This window comes from Sorex araneus, chromosome 7 (genome assembly GCF_027595985.1).
Source record: "Sorex araneus isolate mSorAra2 chromosome 7, mSorAra2.pri, whole genome shotgun sequence".
NCBI lineage: Eukaryota > Metazoa > Chordata > Mammalia > Eulipotyphla > Soricidae > Sorex > Sorex araneus.
In genome coordinates, this window is record NC_073308.1 from 49,350,609 (window position 1) to 49,373,836 (window position 23,228).

Sequence of the window (23,228 nt, forward strand, 5' to 3'; positions counted from 1 at the left end):
TAAGACACTGTAAATGGTATGAGACTGCTTAACTGTCTTTTAAAAAAAGAATTCAAATTAAAAATAATTAGGGGGCTGGAGCGATAGCACAGTGGGTAGGGCGTTTGCCTTGCATGCGGCCGACCCGGGGTTCTAATCCCAGCATCCCGTGTTCTAATTCCAGCATCCTATATGGTCCCCTGAGCACCGCCAGGAGTAATTCCTGAGTGAAGAGCCAGGAGTAACCCCTGTGCGTCGCTGGGTGTGACCCAAAAACCAAAAAAAAAAAAAATAATAATTAGTAGGTTACAAATTTTCATCTTTGTATTTTTTGCATGGGATTTTATAAAATAGGAACATATATATATATATATATACATTTATATATGGTTTGAAAACATCAATACAGAATTCCTTACTCCAGATATGTCAAAACATTTCTTAATAATGCGTATGAATAGTCATATCTACTCTGTAAGTCAAATTTTTATTCACTGAGGTATTCATTTATAAGAATTATAAGTAATTCTTTTTCTAACTGCTAGGATATTTCTCTTTTTTTCTAATTGCTGCTATTTATATCTCGTTTTTATTTTTTAAAACTCAGTAGCAGGAGTTGTTTTCTAACAAGTTTCTTTGAAGTCTAATAGCTCATGTATTTCTGAGCCTTTCTGCTTCTCTAGTTTTGTTCGTATTCCCCTGTTCCCTAATGAACCTGCCTGCTTCTATGGCTGACTTATTATTATTATTATTATCATTATCAGTATTGTTAGAAAATTATTTATTGACATTTTTTCAGTTGTACTATGAAACTTGTCCTTTATCAAAAAGCAATGTGTTCAAGCATGTGGATCAGTATTGTGTGAGATAGCTTCCAAGATTCTGTCCCCATCTAGGAGCAAGCCTGGAATTTAAGGCATTTCCCACTTCTATGAATATATAAAATTTAAAAAGCATAGGCAAAGTAGTGATTATAGCTGGTAATAATATATTGTGTACTTAGTGTTACTAAGAGAAATAGGTTTGAAAATTTTCCACTGCAGACACTCAGTGGTAAATATTAGATGATGGGTGTGCTAATAAATCATGCATTATCAATTTTGTTTGTTGTGTCTCTATTGTCGTTGTTTATTTAATAGCCATTCCCTTCAATGTGCAGGGGTTACTCCTGGCTTTGTGCTCAGGAATCACTCCTGTTGCCTTTTGGGGTCCATATGTGGTGCCAGGGAGGGAACACAGGTTGTTTGCTTGCAAGCCAAGTGCCCTACTCACTTCATTATCTCTCTGTCCCCTTAATCTTTTTTTGCCATGTATTCATATTTTAAAAGGCATAAATTAGTTCCATTTGTCAGAAATCTTCAGGATTAAATGAAAGTACAGGTTTAATCACCTATATTTTGAACATCACATAAAATTTGGTTTAGAAATTAGTCACCTTTTACCATTTAATGCTATATAATGAGAAATTAAAGTATGCAATGATATAAAATAAGCATATATTTCACATAGATCTCACAGAGTCAGTTAATGATCTAGTGCAGTTGAGTGTCAGATGATTTCCACTGGCATGACTGACAATGGACCCCCCCTCCTCATGGTTCTTAGTCTCCTGCTCAGGTGCTATGGTGCTAGCCTTGGCATATACCTCCCTTGGGTACCCCACAGAGTGTATCTGAGAAACTCCAATCATGAAAGCACCTTTCAAGCTTCTGCTTTAAACACGCTTGTCAATATGCCACTGGTTTCAAGCGAAAGAGTGATACCAGAGGTGTGTAGGAGTTTACTACATGGCAAAGGGTCTGGTTTCATTGTACATTGATGAATCAGGTAAATTTTACTCCCCTCTCAGTTCTATCATGCTACTACAGTGTTCATACAATTTACCCAATATGATCACTGTTTTATTTGGCACAGATGATGCAAATATAGGAGTGTGAGAGAACATAAAGAATTCTTATTTTCTAACATTTTCATAAATAAAAAAAACAAAGTCATACTCCTATGGATGGTTGAAATTCCAACTTTTATTTTAAAAAGTTCCTTTACTGTTTGCCCTGTTTGTATTATTGTTGTGATGAGCAGGATAACACACACTTGGTTTTAGTGGCTGCACCCTTAGATGTAGTGTTTGCTTTCAAACACAGTTGGCTGTCATATGCTGAAATTTATATATTTTGTTGTTGTTGTTGTCATGGTGCCAAGAATCACAAACACAGTACCATCAGAATCACATTCAGCCTGTGGGACAGGGCCAAGGTTGAATTTTCAGCCTTCTGCCTGAAAAACAAGCACTCTGACACTGAGCCAAGTATATGAGATCCTAATTATATGAATATTTTGAGACAGTTGTCATCAGATATGAAGTATGTATAACGTAGCATACAAATAGTCAACTGAATTAAACCATGCTTTACCAAAGTAATAGAAAAAGTAGACTTCATGACATATTTGGAATAGATAAAATATTTTATAACAATACAATGTATATAATAAAGAAAATATAAACCTCACTTAACCTAAACCATATAGGAGAAACCACTGCAGATATTTAAAATTATAGTATAGTAACATTCATACTATATATAAACTGTTTTCCTTTCACTTCAAATCATACTGAGGAAAATTATTCATGTCTATAAATATTCCTCTACTGCATACTTTTAATGAGTATAAGATATTTTATTCTGTTCTTTATTACAATGAATTCAGCCAAATGTGTAGCTTTAGACTTGTTAGTACTAGTTGTTTTCCAATATTACTCATGTTAGTCCTAGTTGTTTTCCAATATTACTGAGTAGCAAGGACTATTGTACATTTTTGTTGTTTGTATGATTTCTTTAAGATAAATAACCTGAGTTAGAAAGAATTAAAGACCTTACTTAGTATTAAGGATCTAATACACTTCTGCAAATATCTATATTTACCTTCAGAAAGCTGCCCTGTTTGTTGTACTCCAAACTGAAGGAACATTACTCATATAAAAAAATAGAGAAATATACCCAAGGAGTCAATCACCACCATTTACTTTAGCAGTCAAAGATGGTTAGGGGAACGGGAACGTTGCTTGGAGAGGGAGGGGATTCCCTGGCAGTACTTGGAGACTTGGGGCCACTCCCATTGGTATGAGCCCTAAGACTTGGTGCCTGGGTCCATTAGTGTGATGCTCTTTGGGATTGTAGGGCTGACACCTACCATGCCAGTAGTTTAGTGGTCTGCAGACACCAGGGTTACACTCGGCAGTATGTAGGGCCATGCGCTGCCTGGAGTAGAATTCCCAGACCATGCATGGCTGGCACATACACAGCCCTTTGAGCTACCTCTGCTTCCAGGAAGTGGTGACATTTTATAAGGAAAGAAAAAAAAACCTTCATGTATGTTTCCTGTTGGAAGTTATTGGCATGGAAAAGTTTACACTGTCTAGAAGTAGAACAATTTTTTTGAATAGCAGTACCTTTTATTATATATATACATATATATTGCATTTTGGGGTCACATCTGGTGATACTCAGGGGTTACTCTTGGCTCTGCACTCTGGAATTACTCCTGGCGGCACTCGGAGACCACATGGGACGCTAGGGATTGAACCCCAGTCAGCTACATGCAAGGCAAATGGTCTACATGCTGTACATCACTCATGTCCCAGACATTTTTTTTTAATTTCATTTTTTTTGGCAATCCCAAGCACTGCTCAGGACCTACTGTTGGCTTATATCCAGGGATCACTGCTGCTGGGGTTTAAGGGACTATATGGGATCCTGGGACCAAACCCAGGTCAGCCAGGTACAAGACAAGCATCTCACCTATTGGACTCACTCTTGGCCCCTGAAGCAGAGCACCTTATATGATTAGTTTGGGGAGCATATTAAGCTTTCTGTGATTTTTTTCTGAGTTAGAAACAGGAGAGAAGGCAGTGAGAACCTTACCTTTGTTGGTCAAGCCCTAACTGTGTGAGCCTACTGTTGAAAGGGAGATCAGTCCTCCGAAACTTCTCCCTATGAAGCTGTAGTTAGCCTTTCTGTGCTGCTTATGTTGATTACTGTATGTATCCTACATATTGCTCATTTGTACATTTGTTCTTTTAATACTGGATTTAATACTAAAACATTTATTTGCACTGTGGTTGATTCAATTTGAGAAACCACTTTTAAAATGAATTCTTTGGAAAGTTTCAAAAATAGCAACAAAAGAAGTCTAGTATAAAATACATACAAGATCTCAATGAATTCCAACTATTACAACTTAGTTTTATTTCTTTTGGAAGATAGGAACACACTTAGTGGTGATCAGAGGACACTCTTGGCTCTGCACTCAGGAATCACTCCTGGCAGGCTTAGGGGACCAAATGGGAGACCTGGTATCAAATCGGGTCAACGGTAAGCACCCTATACCCACTGTACTATCTCTCTGCTCCTACTTTTCTTAAATACTAGATATATCATATTAATTTAATGATAGTATGGTATAAAAAATTCTATGATATTTAATTTCTTACATGATTATTATAATCAACATAGGCAACTGTAAAAGTATTATAGACTGGATGATGTAAAATATAGAAATGTATGGATCAGATTTCAAAGACTAGGAAATCAAAGATCAAATTAGGTATTTTGTCTCACAAGTCATGTCTCACAAGCTCAAGGTGTTTGTGAGGACTGTTCTCTTTGACAAACATCTGTCTTTTCACTCTCTACAGGTTGCCTTTACTTTTTTAATTAAATCACCATGAATACACAGTTACAATGAGGTTCATGATTGGGTTTTAGTCATACAATGTTCCAACATCCATTCCTCCATTAGTGTACATTTCCTAGCACCAATGTCCCCAGTTTCCCTCCCGCTAACATATCCCCCCTCCACAAACACAGAGCCTGTCTCTGTGGCAGGCACTCTCTCTCTCTCTCTCTCTCTCTCTCTCTCTCTCTCTCTCTCTCTCTCTCATGGTTTTCAGTACAGATACTGAGAGGTTATCAAGTTTGTTTCTTGACCTACTTTCAACATACAGTTCTAAATCAGAGTGGTCATCTCCAACTATCTTTGTCATGTCTTTAAGTGAATAAAGAGGTGAAGGAACACGTTTTAGTCAATTCTCTATGAGTACCTGCCCTACTTCACAAGGATATTCACCACAATTTAGTTTCTTAAGGAGGAATTTAATCCGAGGTAGGGGTGACAGACATCAGCCTATTACAGTCTATCTCTGCCCCTCCAAATTCATGTATTTCTCTCATTCAAAATATATTCATGGGGTGGAAAGATAGTAGAGAGGGTAGGGTTTGTCTCTGACCTACTCAGGTTTGAACCCTAACATGATTATGTCCTCTCGATCCTTACTAGAAGTGATACCTGAACACACCAGTTGTGAGCCCTGCATTGCTGAGACTGCTTCAAAACCAAAAAAGAAACAAGCAAAAACTTCATTCCATTCCTTTAGTACCCAAAGTCTTAAATCATTACATTTGTCAGCTTCATTTATTGATTTTTGGGGGACAGGGAACATATACAATGATGCTCAGGGTTTTGTCCTGGTTCTGTGCTCAAGGCATCATATGTGGTGCTGAGGACCAAACCAGAATGTTCCTTGAGCCTTGTACTATCTCTCTAATTCTACATCATCAACATTAAAGTCTAAATAAAGCCCTTCCTAATGTTCATTTGCATGATATATCAGTGAGCCTCAATTTATGATTTATTTGGAGGCGGAGGCATCTCTAATTGTGAACTTGGGAAATCACATGAGTTATGTGCTTCAAAACCAACAAAATGTAATCATGGTGACATCAGGATAGAATACGTTTCAACTTCATAAAGAAAGTGGAAAGAGCTAAAGTGTAACAAGTCTAAACCTAACAGGGCAAAAGATATCAAAAGTTCAGGCTTGAGAATTATCCTGTAAGTCATAATCCACCCTCCGAGGTCATGGAGATGACAATACAACCCCACATGTGAGCAGGATAAACATCATAGTGACTCTGCTGGAACCTTTCTTGAGCTAGAATTTCTTGCCCTTGATGGTCACAGCTCCATCTCTTATCTTCAGTTCTGTTGGGCTGGAATCACAGAATATAGTCCTGTAATATTGCATCAACCTTTTAAACCTGAGAGGAAGAAGTTGTGTTCCTCAGACTTTTGTATTATTATAGGATGTACGACTTCTGCATCATTTGAGGATTATTTCTGTCTGAAAGACTAATAGCACCTGACTTCTGATGAGATGTATGACTCCTGCTAGGCTCCCCACTGGTCATTTGTAGGTACCCTTAGCATTCTAATTTTTTGCAATAAACATAGATGAGAATTTCCCAGATCATTTTGTTCCTGTTTAACAGTTCTTTGATTAATTCAGTTTTCTCTTGTCAAATATTCTTACAATTCATAGAAACCAAGCTGCAACTTTAATACACAAGTTAGGAATTCCTTCTATTAAAAAATGTGGCGAGCTAGAGATATAGTACAGGAATTAAGCACTTGTTCTTTCCAAGTTCCATGCCAGCTCAAGCCCCAGTACCAAATTTTGTCTTTTCCTCCTCTCCAGAAATAATTTCCCAGCAGATTCAGAAGCTCTGAATACCAGATTAACACAAAACAAAATGAAATCGAACAAAGCAAAAAAAATAATAATTACCTGCAGCTTCTAACTGCTACAAAATATTAGGACACCAGAACAGTTCAGTCTATTACTTTTGACTTTATAAAATGCATTGTATTTTCCTTTACTTCCATGAACATGTTTTTTTTTTAATTTTTGCCTGAGAACGGAACATAATGATCTTTATCTTTTTTATTTTGACTAACACGCTCAGGATCACTTGATTGAGCCTTTCCCTACAGCTCACCTCTTTTCTTTCTGAGCCCTTAGCAGAGTATGTTTGAAAGGTTTGTTCATGGTGGTATAAGCTTTTGCTAGCATGCACCTGAACTCTGTCAGGCCTCTCTCCGTTACCTGGTCACAAACCTGGTTGCACATTCAGATGGTTGATTCAGTAGCACCCCTACATTTTGATACCCATTTCTGCCTCAGTGAATTCAGGCTGCTCTTAACACAGTGCTGAATATAAGAGAATGCTGTAACAGCATACGGTGAGAGCAGCCAGGAGGTATAAAAACAAAGGCTCATTACAGATAGAGGTTTAAGATTTCTTTATATCTGAATCACAACAACAACAAAGCTGAAAGAATGAGACCCAAAGCTGAAAGAATGAGCAATCACACTTTATAATGGGCCAGTCGAGGAGGCAGGCTTGAGGATGGGAGGGAAACTGGGACATTGGTGAAAGAAGGTTGACACTGGTGATGGCATTGATGTTAAAATATTGTATGTCTGAAATACAACTATGAATAACTTTGCAAATGATGGTGCCTTCATAATTTTTTAAAAAAGTTAAAAATAATAAAAAAACCAAAATTGATCAAATATTAAAAAAAAAAAACAGCAAAACACCAGGATTGGTTTCTGAGAGTTCTGCACCTGGAAATTTGTGTATCTTTGTCTTATTGCTATGTCCCCCAGAGCTCCATTTCATGATACAATACTTTAGGGATCAGGTCTCAATGCATAAATCTTGGAAGGAGGCAAACAAAGAAAGCAAACACTTAGCAATGCTTACTACTCACAAACAGATATCAACAATTACGTGAAAATATCTGATATGCAAAGACATTTGTATGGTTTCCTTAATGTACAAAATCAAGACTCATCAGCCTATTCAGAAACTCATTCATAAAGCAGACTTATAATGTACAAGTCCCTGAGGTTCAGAGAAACTTTTTTTTGTTTGTTTTTGGGTCACACCCGGCGATGCACAGGGGTTACTCCTGGTTCATGCACTCAGGAATCACTCCTGGCAGTGCTAGCAGGACCATATGGGATGCTGGGAATCAAACTCCAGTCAGCTGCGTGCAAGGCGAACGCCCTACCTACTGTGCTATCACTCTAGCCCCTCAGAGAAACTTTTGTTCCTGATTTTATCTTTCCCTTCATTCATTCTATAACTTTTCAAATGCATTCGCATCTGTCTCTTCTATTAAGACCATTGCCATCATATGTTCCCTTGTGAATTTTTATTATACTTCCCATGACGGCTTCCAATTGGATATTCTATGCTGATTTTCCTATCTTATTATAAGGCTTTAATTAATATGCAGATGCAAATATTCTCACACGTGTTTATCACCTTTATAATTAAATATTAAAGAAGATAATGTAATAGCTTCTTAATAGATACTCAGTATATATTTCTTGATCAAATCATCTTTTTATGAAACTGAAGATTCAGGGCACGAATCAACATTTTCAGAGAAAAAATAGAGATCATTACTGAATTTTTGAGGCTGGCACAACGGTGCATAAGTGGTGAAAGAATTCACAGAGAATAACAGAAGAAAAAAGTACTAGGAAAATAGGACACTTGCAAAAATGAGACAAGTCGCCCATTACTCCAAAGAATAAAAGATCTGACCCACCTCCTTTTTCACCCGGGTTTATGTAGCCTTCCCAGGATGTGGGTGGCCATCAGTGTGACTTAGGAGTGAGAATGTGACTGAGTCGAGAAATCAGACCTAGGCTATTCTCTTATTATTCATAGACTAGCTGCATTCTACTGATAAGTGTTTGCTGAATTGCTGCAAGGTGGCATCTGAATATTTTCTAATGGGAATAAAAGCCTGCTAACACCTCCCAGCGGAACACGTACCAGGGTGGATTGATTGTGGCTACTTGTGGCTGCAGCTCCTAGTGGGTGACCTGTCTGCTTCCTGCATTGTGCTTTGTGCCTGGGAACAAGGAAGCTTTTGATATGTGCTATCATATAACTGTGTCACCCCTGAGCCTCAAAATGGAAGTTTTCTTTTCCAGAACTGGTTATTAAATATGTAAGTACCTTCACGTTTAAAATGCTTTGTTTCCTTTTCAATAAAATGGAAATGTTTCGTGTTTTAGTGATTTCTAGGAAGTTGTTATACAGTGATCAATAAAGCTAAAGTAAAATAGATATGGTTTAATTGATAGTGTGGTGTAATTGGTGATATGGTTAAGTATGGTAAAATATTGGCAAATACTATAGATTTACATTCATTATATCAACAGTTTTTATGTCTTTCTCACTTCCTGTCTCTGAAGATGAATCAAATAGGGAAGAATTTATGGCTTTTACCTGTCTGAAGTAATGTGTTCCCCTTACAATTGGGCTAACTTGGAGAGACAAAAATATTTATATAACTCCTCTTTCTGGTTTAGTATCTTTCAAAAAATGAATCTTCAGATGCATAGTCATATTGTTGACAGTGGGATTATTTACTTAATACAAATATCACTTTCTTGTGGCATTTAAAATTTTATGTAGGATACAGTATAACTTTCTGGCTAGAGTATTATATATACATATATATAGATAGATTAAAATTCAGAAATATATAGCAGGTTTAGAAATTTTAAAAGAAAAGTTTACCACTAGGAAATTGAAATAAAAGCAAACACTTAAACTAATGGAATAAAACTGAGTGTGCAAAAGCAAACCCTTTGATACTTGGACATGCAATTTTATAACAAAAGAACAAAGAAAATGAAGTGGAGGAAAGTTTTTTATCAATGAGTAGTAGTGCTCTGAACACTAGTGAATCATGCACAAAAAAAAATGAAGTTGGAATACTATCATACACTATGCATGAGAATTAACTTAAAATAGGCTAGATCCTGATGTTAGACCTGAAACCATAAAATGGAGAGAACATGCCATTTTGTGCATGATTCACTAGTGTTCAGAGCACTACTACTCATTGATAAACATGCCTCCATGATATTGATTTCAGAAGTTTTTAGTGATTCAGTTCAACTGACAGAGAAAACAAACAAAAATTAACAAAATAACATTACATTAATAAGTGTTCTGGTGTTTCTTCAGATGATTGGTGATCCAATGACTAGAAGAATGCCAAGAGAGAAAATTATATTTTATTTATAGTAATATGTCATAAAATATGGATTAAATTGTTTTCTTTAAAATCATAGTTTGCAAGAACTTACCAATAATGATGCTGGAGATTATACCCAGGTTGACCATCTCTAAGACAAGTACCATACCTACTTTATTCCCATACCAGTTCCTGAGCCTTGCCCTGTAGAGCAGAAAAAAAATAAGCAGAATTCGTCAAACTACAATGCTTATACACTGAGAAAAAAAAACTATCAATGAACAAAAATATGTTCTACTTAAATAGAAAAAAAATTGACACATGACACATCTGACATAGAATTAGCATCTAAATTACTAATATAAAGAACTCACAAAATTCAGCCCTAAAACAAATAAACTCATCAAAAAAAAAGTGACAAACACTTTTCAAAAAATATATACATAGAAATGACCAATGGGAACATCAAAGTGTTATCATCAGGGATTATCCAGGAAATGTAAATAAGATGACAAAGATATCGCATTACACCAATGAGGATGGCACATATGAAAACACCAAGTGCTGATGGAGTTGTAGAAGCAAAAAAAAAAAAATCCTTCATTTTCTCTTGTTGTTAGGGGTGGGGAACTCTCTTGGTGTTCAGGACTTACTACTGACTATGTGCTCAGGAATCAGTCCTGGTGGGGCTTGGCGGGGATGGGGGGCATAGATGGTGCAGGGGCTTGAGCTGGTAGAACGTGTTTGCAAGGCTAGTGCCTGATCCCCTCTACCATTTCTCTGGCCCCAACCTTCTCTTTTTGATGCAAAAAAATACTAGTTCAGCCTTCGTGGAAATGCTATGGAGACTTCTCAAAAAGATCTGCCATATGATTCAGTGATTACACTCATATCTCTTTCCAAAAAATACAAAAACACAATTTGAAATGAGATATGCATACCTATGTTCATTGTGGTGCTTTTTACGACAATCAATACAATCTAGTATTCAATAGCAGATGAGTAGAAAAAGAGAATGTGAAAATGTAATCAATGAAGTACCACTTAACTGTCAAAATGATGAAAATGTGCCCTTTCCTTCAACATGGATGAGACCAGAGGGTACCAATATCATCAAAATGAGTCAGGAAGAAAAAGTAGATTCTACACAACGTCATTCATTCCTGGCATATAAGCCTACAAAGCATGTGATTAGGCAATTTCCAATGAAAACAAATCCTCAAGTTTTGATGAAATAAATTTATTTTTTATGAGACTGTCCATTTTATTCAGATGCAAAATCATCCATGTACAGTATGAAGTCTGGCATCACCGGGTATGCCATCAAAGTACAGGTTTAGTAAAAAATCATATATTGTATACATCTGTTTACTTTGAAATACGGTGTTTTACAATACAGTTAATTATAGGATTTTGTATAAAGTTTTAACACCATATCACCAGAGTGTACACTTTCCTTAAACCCCTGCCAAAAAGAGAGCAAAAGAGACAGAGAGAGAGACGAACTCTTACTTTATTTTTCAATTCTATTTCATTATTTGGTTTTTTTTTGGGGGGAGGGGCATACCCAGTGGTGGTCAGTTCTTATTTCTTCTTGGCTTTGCACTCTGGTCATTTCTGGTGGCTTCAGGAAACCATATTGTATTGCCAGGAATAAAACCCACATGCATGGCAAGCATGTCACCCTCTGTACTATTACTCAGGCCTCAAGTATTCTTTAAGTCAAAATGTGTGCTGCCCTCTTATTTATATGGAGTTTAAATGTACATAATCCAGAAATAAATATATATACATATATATAGCATTCCAATTAAGATCCCAAGATTTATCTTTTATATCACAATTGTAACTACTTATTTCTCCTTTTAAAGCTACTTCATGAGCCTCTATCTTTGTTTCATGTCGGGCTCAGAGACACCTATGACAATTGACTTCTTTTCCTTCATGCATTTCTAGGCAGCTTTCATGAAATACCGTATGCTTAAATGTTTATATAGCATCAACCAGAACTTAATCACAAGAACACACTTCGATAGAAGGCATACTGAAAAAAATCCAATCTGATAAGAAATGCAATTCTAGCAAATTATGTACCAGTTTCAGAGGAGGAGAAGTTGAAGTTGGGATAAGTAATTCGCAATTTCTACCATATTGACTCAGAAAAAAATAGCTGGGATGCATTTCTTCTTAGCTTAACTACTAAGAAGATCATTAATATTTTTCACTAAAGGCTTTGCTTTTTTAACTTCATTACCAAAATATGGGGCTAGGCAGTTTAGCAAGCAGTCATTTGCCTTGCACAAGGTTAATGTGGGTTCAATATCTTATACCCCATATGTTCCCTGAGCACTGCCAGGTATGATCCCTGGGAGCAGAGCCAGGAGTGAACCCTGAATACCACTAGGTATGACCCCCAAAGCAAAAAAAAAAATTAGGAAGAAAATAAAATAACCAGGTGCTACCACAAAATCTTTGGAGACGCACTGTAGGCAAATATGTGAGGTCTCCTTTAAAGAACAGGACAGTGCATATTCTTTGCTATTATGGGTTTTATCTCAAAATGTCATCAGTACATCTCTTTGCTTTTTAATGTTGCACATTCTTAGGCATGATGATGCTCCCAATGTGAGTACCAAAAACTCACAGGTATATGCAACGCCGTGCAAGCTGGCAGAACACACTGCCGAGGACTGAGAGGCAGTGTCCGTGTTCAAAGGTCAGAGCTGAGAACCTGCCTACCCTATAGATAGGAAGCAGCACAGTGCAGGATTTTGTGCAAACCGAGTCTCCAAGCTCCCTGCCATTTGCTCCATCCTCCCTTTGGACCTCACTAATGAAAACAAAATCAAAGACAGCATGACCAAGAATTTCAGGAGGGCAGTCCCAGAGGCACACAACTGCTTCAGTCGACATTTTTAGATTGGATTTTTCAGAGACGGACTGTAACATGAATGTTCCTGTGAAAAGTGTCCTCGGGAAGTGTTGGCAGAAAAGCCTGAGAGGAAATTGGAGAAGCAAACTGGGAAAAAAAAGAAATGACATGACAACCTAAACATTTGGGGAAGAACCTTGTCCCCTATGTTCAGTTGATCACTTAAGTCAGTTAGTTATACCTCCGAGGTGTCCTCACAAAAAAATAAAAGAGTTTGCTGGTCTTTAATCTAGGGATGGTGTATAAGAACATACATTCTCATGTTTCCCAGAAGCATGTCAGTGTTTGCTTGAACTGAATGAAAGCATTCTTTGAGGAGGAGAAGGAAGTGATAGTTGTAGGAGAGAAAAAATCTGGAGCATTGTTGCACTAAAGAATGGTAAAAGGTACAAGGGAATGAAGTTCAAATGCCAGTAACGGTGTACAGTGCCATAAATATCCCACGCTGAGAGGCTACAGTTAGACTGCTCTCCCCACCATAGGTATTTTCAGACAATTGGAATCACAGAAAAGTTATCTGACAGTTACATCTCCACTGTGGATATTTGTACTTCTCCTTCAAGGCAAAGATAAAGAATATCAATAATAGAAAGAGTTTCTATGAACTGACCAAAGAACAAATTTACTTGAACAAAACAAGATGACATTTTCATTCAAATTTGCTGTTCATAAGTCTTCAAGAAATTCAATTGTTTTTGTTATGAGCCGCATCTGGCAAAATTGATAATGGGGATATGAAATAAAAATGATGGAACACACTGTATGCATACATACATGTGCAATTTTCTGTAGAGTAAATATACATTTAATTAAGTTTTAAGCAGTATTCCTCTGAGCATCATTATTCTGGGTATGTATTCCTTTCTCTAATCCTTTCTACTTAGAAGATATTAAGCAAAAGAGAAGAATGTTTAGATAAATTAAAAAGTTCAAAATTAAAAAGGTCTACATTTGTTTAGTATCATTCTCCTTATTTATTTATTCAAGAAATAAATATATATTTAATATTTTGTGCCTGTGTTCTGAGAAAATGGCTCAGTGATATCTTGCATGGCTTCCAATACAAATGTTTCCTATACCTAATGTCTTGTATTATCCAGAGTTATTTCCTTCATTGTTTCCATTGATATCCTATTTCATCTTTATATGTTCACACACTTATATTTCCCCATCCCATTATTTAATCCCTAAAGAATAGACTATATTTTTGAATTAGATAATACCCAAAGTGACTTGCAACTATATATTGTATATAGTTATAAAGAATAATTTTCTAAAAAATTAGCACCATTTCTAATTAAGTGGGCCTTTGTCATAATGCTTATATGCCATGATATTTATCACTAAAATTTTTCAAACAGTATCTAAATATTGATGTATTTAATTGACGGTGACCAGAAGGGAAAAGCAGATGAGATAAATGGTATGGACATGAATTTAATCCCTTCTTTGGTGGTGATGCATGCTGTACTACATACATTTGTCAAATTACAAACTTTGCATCTATAACATAGAATATTATAAACATATCACTTCACTTAAATATAAAGGAATTTGAAAAGATGGAGACCTGCATTAGAAAAGTGAGGTAGGTGAGATACCTTTAAAAGTTATTTTCAATTTCAAAAGTGGAAACCTAATATGAAAAATAATAAAGGAGAAATGTAAAGTAAAGAAAGGTGAATTACTTGGACTGTTTCTTCATGGACTAAAATGGGTCTATTTTAGGAGATTAATGGAGTAGCAAAGCAAATCTGTGGTTCTGCATGGCAAAACAACTGATCAGAAAAATCACTTTCAGAGAAAATCCTGGAGGCAAAAAGTGGACATCTAAGTAAGTATTGCTAGTCAAATAAAAAAATTACTATAGGCAAATTGGAAAAAAAACAGCATATGGATTATGCTTGAATCTTTTTTGATCCCATGCCCCGCAAAGCATCTTAAGTGCTTCATCTTTTTATTTTATTTCTTCTTATGGGAATTTCATATTTATTTACACATTCCCACCCTAATTAGTGCTCAGAGCAGGCAGAATCTCGTCTGGTGGTCTGCTGCTCCAGTCCCTTCATCTTCCTGTAGTTTAGGGTTTTCTTTGCCTGCACCAATGGTTGGAGCTGCAGTGTAAGAATGTGATCATATCGAGGTGGCTGTTATCCTGGAGCCTTGTCTTGATTATTGTAGTTTTTGGTTTTTTTCCCCAGTCTGCTCTAGGCTGTCTTAAGGTAAGGGGACTAAAGCAGAATTGTGATCTTTTTCGCCCCATATAGATTCTGTCTTACTGGTCTGCCTGCTCTCCTGCAACCTGGAGAATCCTCTAGAATCAGGTTAGAATAGGTTAGAATCCTCTAACCCTTCTCCCTGCTCAGGTGGTATGGAAAGATGTGAAGGAAGCCCTAGTGTCTCCACGTGTGGTAAGATGAGAACAAGTAGCAGCAGAAACCCTGCCCTCTAAGGCCTGGTCTTACTCTATTCTCTCACTGACCCTACAATTAATTTCTTCATTCTGACTGGTCTGGTAATTCTGCTGTAATTTCGTGAAGGAGCACTTCAATGCTGCCAGTGCCTGCAGTGATAATGATCTCATCTGCTCCATATTTATTGGTTTGCCCTGGAATTCCACCAGGGGTAAGAAGACTGCAAAAGAATCTCTGGGGTATGTTTTCAGCTCCCACTGATCCAACTCAGGGATCATTTTGGATCCTTCTCTTCCAATTATCCTAACCAGGTTTCACATCCCACCGTGATAAGTGTAATGTTTCATCTCCAGTCAGGGGATGAGATGAGTTGTTTAGTCATAACTTTATGAGATAAATATGGGGAGGGGTTAGAGGAAAAGAACAGCACATAGGGCACTTACCTTGCACACAGTCCACCAAGTTAATAGCCCAGTTTCACAGATACTGTCTGAAGTGTGTGAGAGACAAAAGTCTTAAGTATCCGTGGTCCAATAGGCAGAAGGAGTTTCACTCACATTGGTTTCTCATTGTAAGTTTAATAGGAATAATGAAGAGCAGTTCAGATCACCGCTTGCCTGTTATAGGTCTATCACACATGGCCAGTGAATCCTGAGCTTGGGAAACCCTAATTCTTATGAGACTGTTGGTGAAGTTATGAGATTTTTGTACAAAAAAAGGTGTTTAGAGAGACACTGTTTCTGATGTACAAGGCTGTTCTCTGTACAAGCATACTTAAGAGCTAATACCAAACACACACACATACACACACAATCAAATATCTGGATAAACCACTGGTCATAAAAAAAATAAAAGTTCTTATGCATTTTGAGGAGGATATGTGGATTAAAACATAACTGCCCTCCTCTATTCTCAAAGTTTCTCATTAGTTTGAAAAAGATCATGCAAATTATCTCTAAATTCTGTATTAACTCTAAAGACTCCTACAGTTCTAATTTAAATCTAATTTAGTGAATCACAGAAACCTAAAACAAGAGCTTCTTTGGTACTTATTACTATATCTTTGTATGTTTTCTATTCTTTGTAAATCGTAGGAGTCTCTTCTTATAAGCAAGAAATTTTAAATACCTGTCATCAAATTTTGAATCATAGTAAAGTGTCTGACACATTACTAACTTGCAAATATTCCCTGTGATTATGATAATACAAATTTAGCACATGTATAAAAGCATGAGTATGAAGTATAATTTTTTTCTGCTAGAGAAGTACATTGCTAACATTTTGGTTTATTGCCCACTGAACATTTAAGTATGTGAACACACATAATTGGAATATATTGCATTTTAAACTGTAAATTCTTCTATATATTAGATACATTTTTCAGGCTGACTCAATATTCCATAAAAGACATACTTATTACTGATTCTCCATTACTATACCATACAGATGCATTATAATTCAGCCAATATCCTGTTTCCATTTACAAATATATAAAAATATTTGAATATGTTTACATATATACGAGCTTCACATTATATGAAGAATAAAATCCAGGCAGTTGACTTAGAAGGTGAAAATTGTTGAGAATATTAAAATCTGAAGTGGCAGAGTGCCAAATTGACCTTTAGTGGTGAGCAGAGTGTGATTGCCTCTGACTAAAAAAATTAGTATCATTCTGGTTGCCATGTAGAACTAGGATTGAGTAAAGGTAGTGGGATATATTTTGGAAAGATAATTATTAAATATGGCTGCTTGTATCACAAGTCATAAACCATATGCCAGAAGATAAAATTAGCTAGTGTTACTGTATGATATCCAAGCATCTAAACTATGATATATATATGGACATATATATATAAAACTTTAAAGAATTACACAGAATAAGCAGTCACAAACAAGGACTATCTATAGGGTTTAAACTCTCTAAGTGAGAACAGATTTAATATAAATTAATATTTTTCTAAGGATCATTTAACGGTCCTAGTATGGCACAGTGGGTAGGGAGTTTGTCTTGCACACGGAGAGCCCGGCAAGCTACTGAGACTATCCCGTCTGCATGGCAGACCTGGCAAGCTACCCGTGGTGTATTTGATATGACAGAAACAGTAACAAGAAGTCTCATAATGGAGAAGTTACTGGTGCCTGCTTGAGCAAATCGATGGGCAATGGAAATACAGTGCTAGAGTGCTACAGTATTAAAGTTTAGATGGTACCTTTTAAGTGAGAACTGATGACATTGAACCAATGAAGGTTTAACTTTTTAAATAACAAAATCGACTGTGCTAAGAAAAATAAATAACAGCTTCTTTAATACACACTGTACTCCTGACTGTACCCCTCCCCCATTATTGGTTCCCAATAAAACCATCTCCAGACACATTATCATCAAGAGCAAAACATGTATGTAGTTTATCTTTAAAAAGATAAAAATATACATTCTGCAAAGCACCCAAAATATAATGTCAAGAACTGGGAAGTACCTAAGTTTTTTCCTAGTCACAAATTAATAAATTAGCTGGCCTTGATCACCAGAAGATAGAAGATCGATATGCCAAAAACAGTAACAATGATGACCCTCATTCCCCTGACCCTGAAATACCCCAGTATGCCATAGGGCTACATTAGCATGCTACAGGGATGAAGGGAGACGTTATTGGCGCCTGCTCCAGCAAATCAATGAACAACGGGATGACAGTGATACAGTGATACAGTGATATTCATGTCTGATACCAAAAAACTCAGATTATAATTGAGCAGTTCCTAGGAAGCCTATGACCCTGCATGTTCAGTAAACTTCCACATGTTCAGTAAACTCGCATGTAACGATGCTGCCTGTGTTTCTCCCCGTATGACTGTGTAGTGGTAGGATGGATGAGAACTAAAGGCGTAGTAGTCAGAGAGATGATACAGGCCTTCCCAGATGGTTTGATCAGTGTTCCCAGATAATTGCAATGTATAGCCCTGGGAGTGCCCAAGCACTACAAGGGTGGCCTTGGTGGTCCCCAGCAATACAAAGTGTAATAAGCCAACCATATTGTTGGTTCTAGGACTGAACTGTCCAGCTAGGTTGTCTGAGAATCGATAGAAGTGGCTCTTGGAGCACTTTTGAGAACTGCTGGGGAATCCCACCTCTAACTACAAAAGTGCATAAAATCTTTTCGGAAAGGATGTAAATCTAACATCCTTTAAGTATGTTAACTATTTAACATACTTAATGGAAAGAAGTGAGGGCGGGGAGAGAAAGTGGGCTACCCTGGCAATTGTTTCGAGAGAGGAACTTTAAATTAAGTTTTAGTATTGATTGGAATTGCAATCGTCTGTTAGTACTGCGGGGAAAATTAAGGAGTGAGAAGTTCTAAAGGAATTGGAATATTGAAAAAGATTTTTAATATGCAAGTTAAGTGTGCGATACTCAGTTAAATACATTGAGATTTGAAAATTTAAAAAGCCAAAAGCAACCTTTAAGTTGAAGATTGAAGGAGGAGACTTCAATGTTATGGTTGCATAGGAATGAGATAAGAAAACTTAAGTAAAAAGACAACTGAATTGGCCTTATTATAAATGCAACGATAGCCTATATGTACAGAGAAAAGTACAATCATTGAAATTTATTTTTAATGTACAAATTAGTTGTATACTGTGTTGGTCCTTGAGAGGTCATTAAAAACAAACCTATGCTAAGGACAAATTTTCCAGGACATAGTATATGAACTAGGCTACAGATCGATAGTCACTGGACCTTTGACATCAATTCAGCTTTTGCATTTTTGTAGACTGCTCAAAAGAGTACCTGAGAGATAATATAAAAATTACATTGTAGTTGATTCAATATACTTTTGCTAATCTAATTCAGTCTATCTCTAAATTTGTCTATCTAACTTATCTCTAAGTTTATTTTGATTTTTTAACTAGTATTGTTCTTATTAGTATTGTTTTTTCTTTCCATAGGTTAAACTTTTTGATGTGTTACGTTCTTGAATTTTAATTTTGCTTTGTGAAATGAAGTAAATACCCCATAGGTTACATTGATATTCAACATCAAAATTTATGAAGGTAATGCCTGAACTCAAAAGGAATACCCACTAGATTTAAAGTGTAATTAAAATTAGTAAGAATATAGTTAATTTTGTTTATTTTTCGGAGGGGTCACACCCGGTGGTGTTATGGTCTTACTCCTGGCTCTGTACTCAGGAATCACTCCTGGTCATGCTGACGATATCATACAGAATGCTGGGAATTTGGCCAGGTTAACTGCTATAAGGCAAGCACCCTACACACTGTACTAGCACTCCTGCCGCAAAGTATAGTTATGTTTTTAAATGTTTTATTATTTCTATGAAGAAATAAGAACAGATTTATCCCTTGGTAACTAAGTAATATCATATTGACAAATAGAAAAATCTGGGATCATTTCCTTAAAAATTAATTTAATTATCAAGATAGTATAATCCATATATATTACTATTTTATTTTGATTTTGTGAAAGCAAAGTAGAAAGAAAATATGTTAACCAATATAAGCTTCAGAGAGACACTTGAATGTGCCTGGTATTACCTTGAAAAATATAATCATTATATTGAAGAGCAAAATAGCACCATTTCCTCAATAAGCAGCATAGATCTAATATGTCAAATGAGATTAGTAAATGAGAAAAAAATTGAAAATATAAGAAAGTAGTTAACTGTCCACAGGTGAACTTGTGTAACAAATATTGGTAATCAAATACTTAAGTTTTGCTTTATGTTTAAGTGGTCAAGAATAAAATAATCAGGGGTTAGGAGCAGGTATAGCAGGTAGGGTGTTTCTCTTGCACAGGCCTAACACACGTTGTATCCGGGGAACCCCATATGGTCCCCTGAGCCCAAGCGTCATTCCTGAGCACGATGCCATGAGTCAGACCTGAGCACTGGTGGGTGTGGCCCCCACACAAAAATAACAATAAAATCACTTGTGATTTAAGTAAGTCTTGCAGGATTAAGGTGACTTTATTCAATCAAAAATGACCCATAAAAGTATTTCCAGAAGAGTTAAAATTACAATTTGCTCTCCCTCGAGGACTTATCTCACTTGTCTCTCCGTTGTTGTTGTTGTTGTTTCTTGCTGGTTTATACTGTAGAGAATCTTGTGCTCACTTGTGCTCTCTCTCTCTCTCTCTCTCTCTCTCTCTCTCTCTCTCTCTCTCTCTCTCTCTCTCTCTCTCTCTCTCTCTCTCTCCCCTTCCCCTCCCTTGCTCCCTCCCCACTCTCTCTCCCTCTCTTCCTCCCTCCCTCTTCCTCCCTCTCTCTTGTCTTAGACACAGTGGAACTTTACTCACCATGAACATATATTTGCAAACAGTCAGTAGATTTCTTCCACACAATGAGATCCTCTCAAGAGGTTGAATTCCACAGTATGACTTTATATTTTCAGAGCCTCTGTGGTTTGCTCTGTTCCTTTCTGGGAAGATCCCATTCTCTCAAACCTTGCTAGCCATCTCTCAAATTTCTTGCAGAGCTCAAGTATTCAGGTTTTGGGGCTGGAGTGATAGTACAGAGGGTTGGGAGTTTGCCTTGCACGAGGCTGACCCAGGTAAAATTCCCAGCTTCCCATATGGTCCCCCGAGCACCACCAGGAGTGATTCCTGAGTGCAGAGCCAGGAGTCAGTCCTGAGCATCACCAGGTGTGACCCAAAAAGACAAAAAAAAAAAATGAGGTTGGAGGAGGCACGGTCCCAATCCGAGCCGGCTTGGAAATATCAACCTTGGGTCCCGCACACCTGGGTTCCTCTGCCGGTTCCTTCATGCGTGAGGCTCGTCCGTGTGGAGAGGGGCCTTAAGCGTGGCTATGACTGGGCTCCGGAGGTCTTCGGCTATGGTGGCTCTGCTCAGGGTGGGGAGGGAAACTCAACCCATCCCTTCTGAGGGGCCGGTTGAAGACAGCCAGGTGCAGGAGCAAGAAACTCTGCTTGAACTCTGTGCTCGGACTCTGCAGCACAAGTGCCCCCATTCCCAGTTTCCCAGGTCCCTGGATCTGCCATGGCAGTGACCCAGAGTGGTGTAGGACAGTCACAAAAGGCCAGCTCAGAGGCTGGGTTTGAATCTAAACGACCACTGTCTCACGCCCAGATGTGGGCAATGCTCTGCCTCTCCACTCAGCCCCATCGGCCCGAGGTGCCCCTCCACAGATAGCTCAGATGGGGCCTGGAGCCTAGCAGGAAGGAGGAGCACTGACGGCCTGGGCAGTCAGCTGGAGGCCGCGACCTGACTGACCTTCATCAGTCTTGGGCGGCAGCAACACCAGGATGTCATAGAGGCAGAGGCGGACCATGGCGGCGATGGCCTTCAGGTGTGCCCGTGGGCTCTAATGACAGAGGGGATGCTGGAAGGCCAGAGGCAGCAGGCTGAGCCCCCGAGGGACGCCCACGGCTCCGTGCCCTGGGGTCAGCACCTCAGGCCACGGCTCGCACCCCTTCTCTCCACCCCAAGATGATCACAGATTGCATAACCCCTTCAAAGTGCATAAATTAGAATCATTCCAACGTCAAGACTGAATCAGACTGAATAGAAAATCAGTAAAAGTGGAACAGAAAATCAGGATGGAGTGGAGTCGATAGACACCGTGAGAAGTGAGATCAGAAGTATAGTCAAAAGTCCTGCAATAAAGGTAAATCACAGAACCAGTTGCTCCTGAGTGAATATTGCCAAATGATCAAGAAATAATGCCTATTCTTTTCGTACTCATATTTAAAATTTCAATGCTCATTTTGTGAAGTCAACATTACCCTGATTATGAAATCATGATTTCTTTTTATTCAACTAAGCATGAGACAAACATTGTTTCCTAACATGACATTATTTTTTAAAATATTATTATAATATATATCACTAACAATAATAGTTATCACTATTATTTATTACTAAGCATTAGTATGCCATGTATTTCACTCTCTTTTAAATACATTTGGAAGATTTGCTCTTCTATAAATCACCTGTGATTTCCTTTTCTATGAGATTTCTGCTTTTCTTGTTCAGATGATCAGATTTCTATTTTTCATTAATCCTTGCTCTTAGTTAAATAGTTTAGTTTTCTTCTCATTGGTAGTGTTAGAGGTTATCTTGAAAATAATGTTTTTTATGTTCCTTAATGTTCTTCTACGAATTTGTACTTTTAATATTTCTTAACTGGAATTATAAACTCATTATGGGAGAATGAGATTTTTGCTAATTAGATTTTATTAGTATAGAATAAAAACTTTCATTATTTAATGAATTATGATAATATAGAGTTAAATTTTTTATATTCACACTGGTCATTTAAATGTATAACAACTCATTTAAGTAATGTGCAATAGTGCTTATAATTGGCACAATTATTATTTTCCAATTAATCAAAAGCTGGGAATGAGCATGTATTATGTTTTGAGAGACAATTCTGCCTGTGTTTTCTGTGTTTTTTACTCATCTTGTGAATAGAGGCACTGACAGCTTTTGTTCTGGATGATCTTCCGAGAATAACTCATCGGGAATATAACCTTGGAAAATATTTTAAATAGAGTCTCTTCTTGTGAAGAATGAAAATTCATGGGCCAGAGGAATAGTATGGTGGGTAGGGTATTTGCCTTGCACGTGTTCAATCTGTGTCGTTCCCTGGCACCTCCTATGGTCCCCGTAGCAGAGAGCCTGGAGTAAGCCAATCTATATGAAGAACATACATTGCAGGCTCGAGGTATCATATGGGGTGCCAGGAATCTAACCAGGGTCAGCCACATGCAAAGCAGGTGCCATATTCACTGTACTAACTCTCCAGTCCATGCCCAGTATAATAAACATCTTGTTTCTTTGAGATTAAGGTTGGGTTTCTGTTCTGCAATGGAGAGATTTTTATACGTGTCACCTCTCTTGTTGTGTCAGTATTTGCTAATTATGTATTTTGGGGTTAAGAATTTGTGTGTAGGCAGGCAGGGTGGGGGCCTGGGGAGGTAAAGGGGTAGGGGGAAGGTATACTGTGATTCTTGT

General features: G+C 37.4%; 1 protein-coding gene across 2 annotated transcripts in view; it reads left to right on the forward strand.

Moving 5' to 3' along the window:
• The window catches only part of MARCHF1 (membrane associated ring-CH-type finger 1), an 830,879-nt gene that overhangs the window by 303,722 nt on the left and 503,929 nt on the right, over positions 1–23,228 (forward strand). The gene's annotated exons all lie outside the window — the stretch shown is intronic.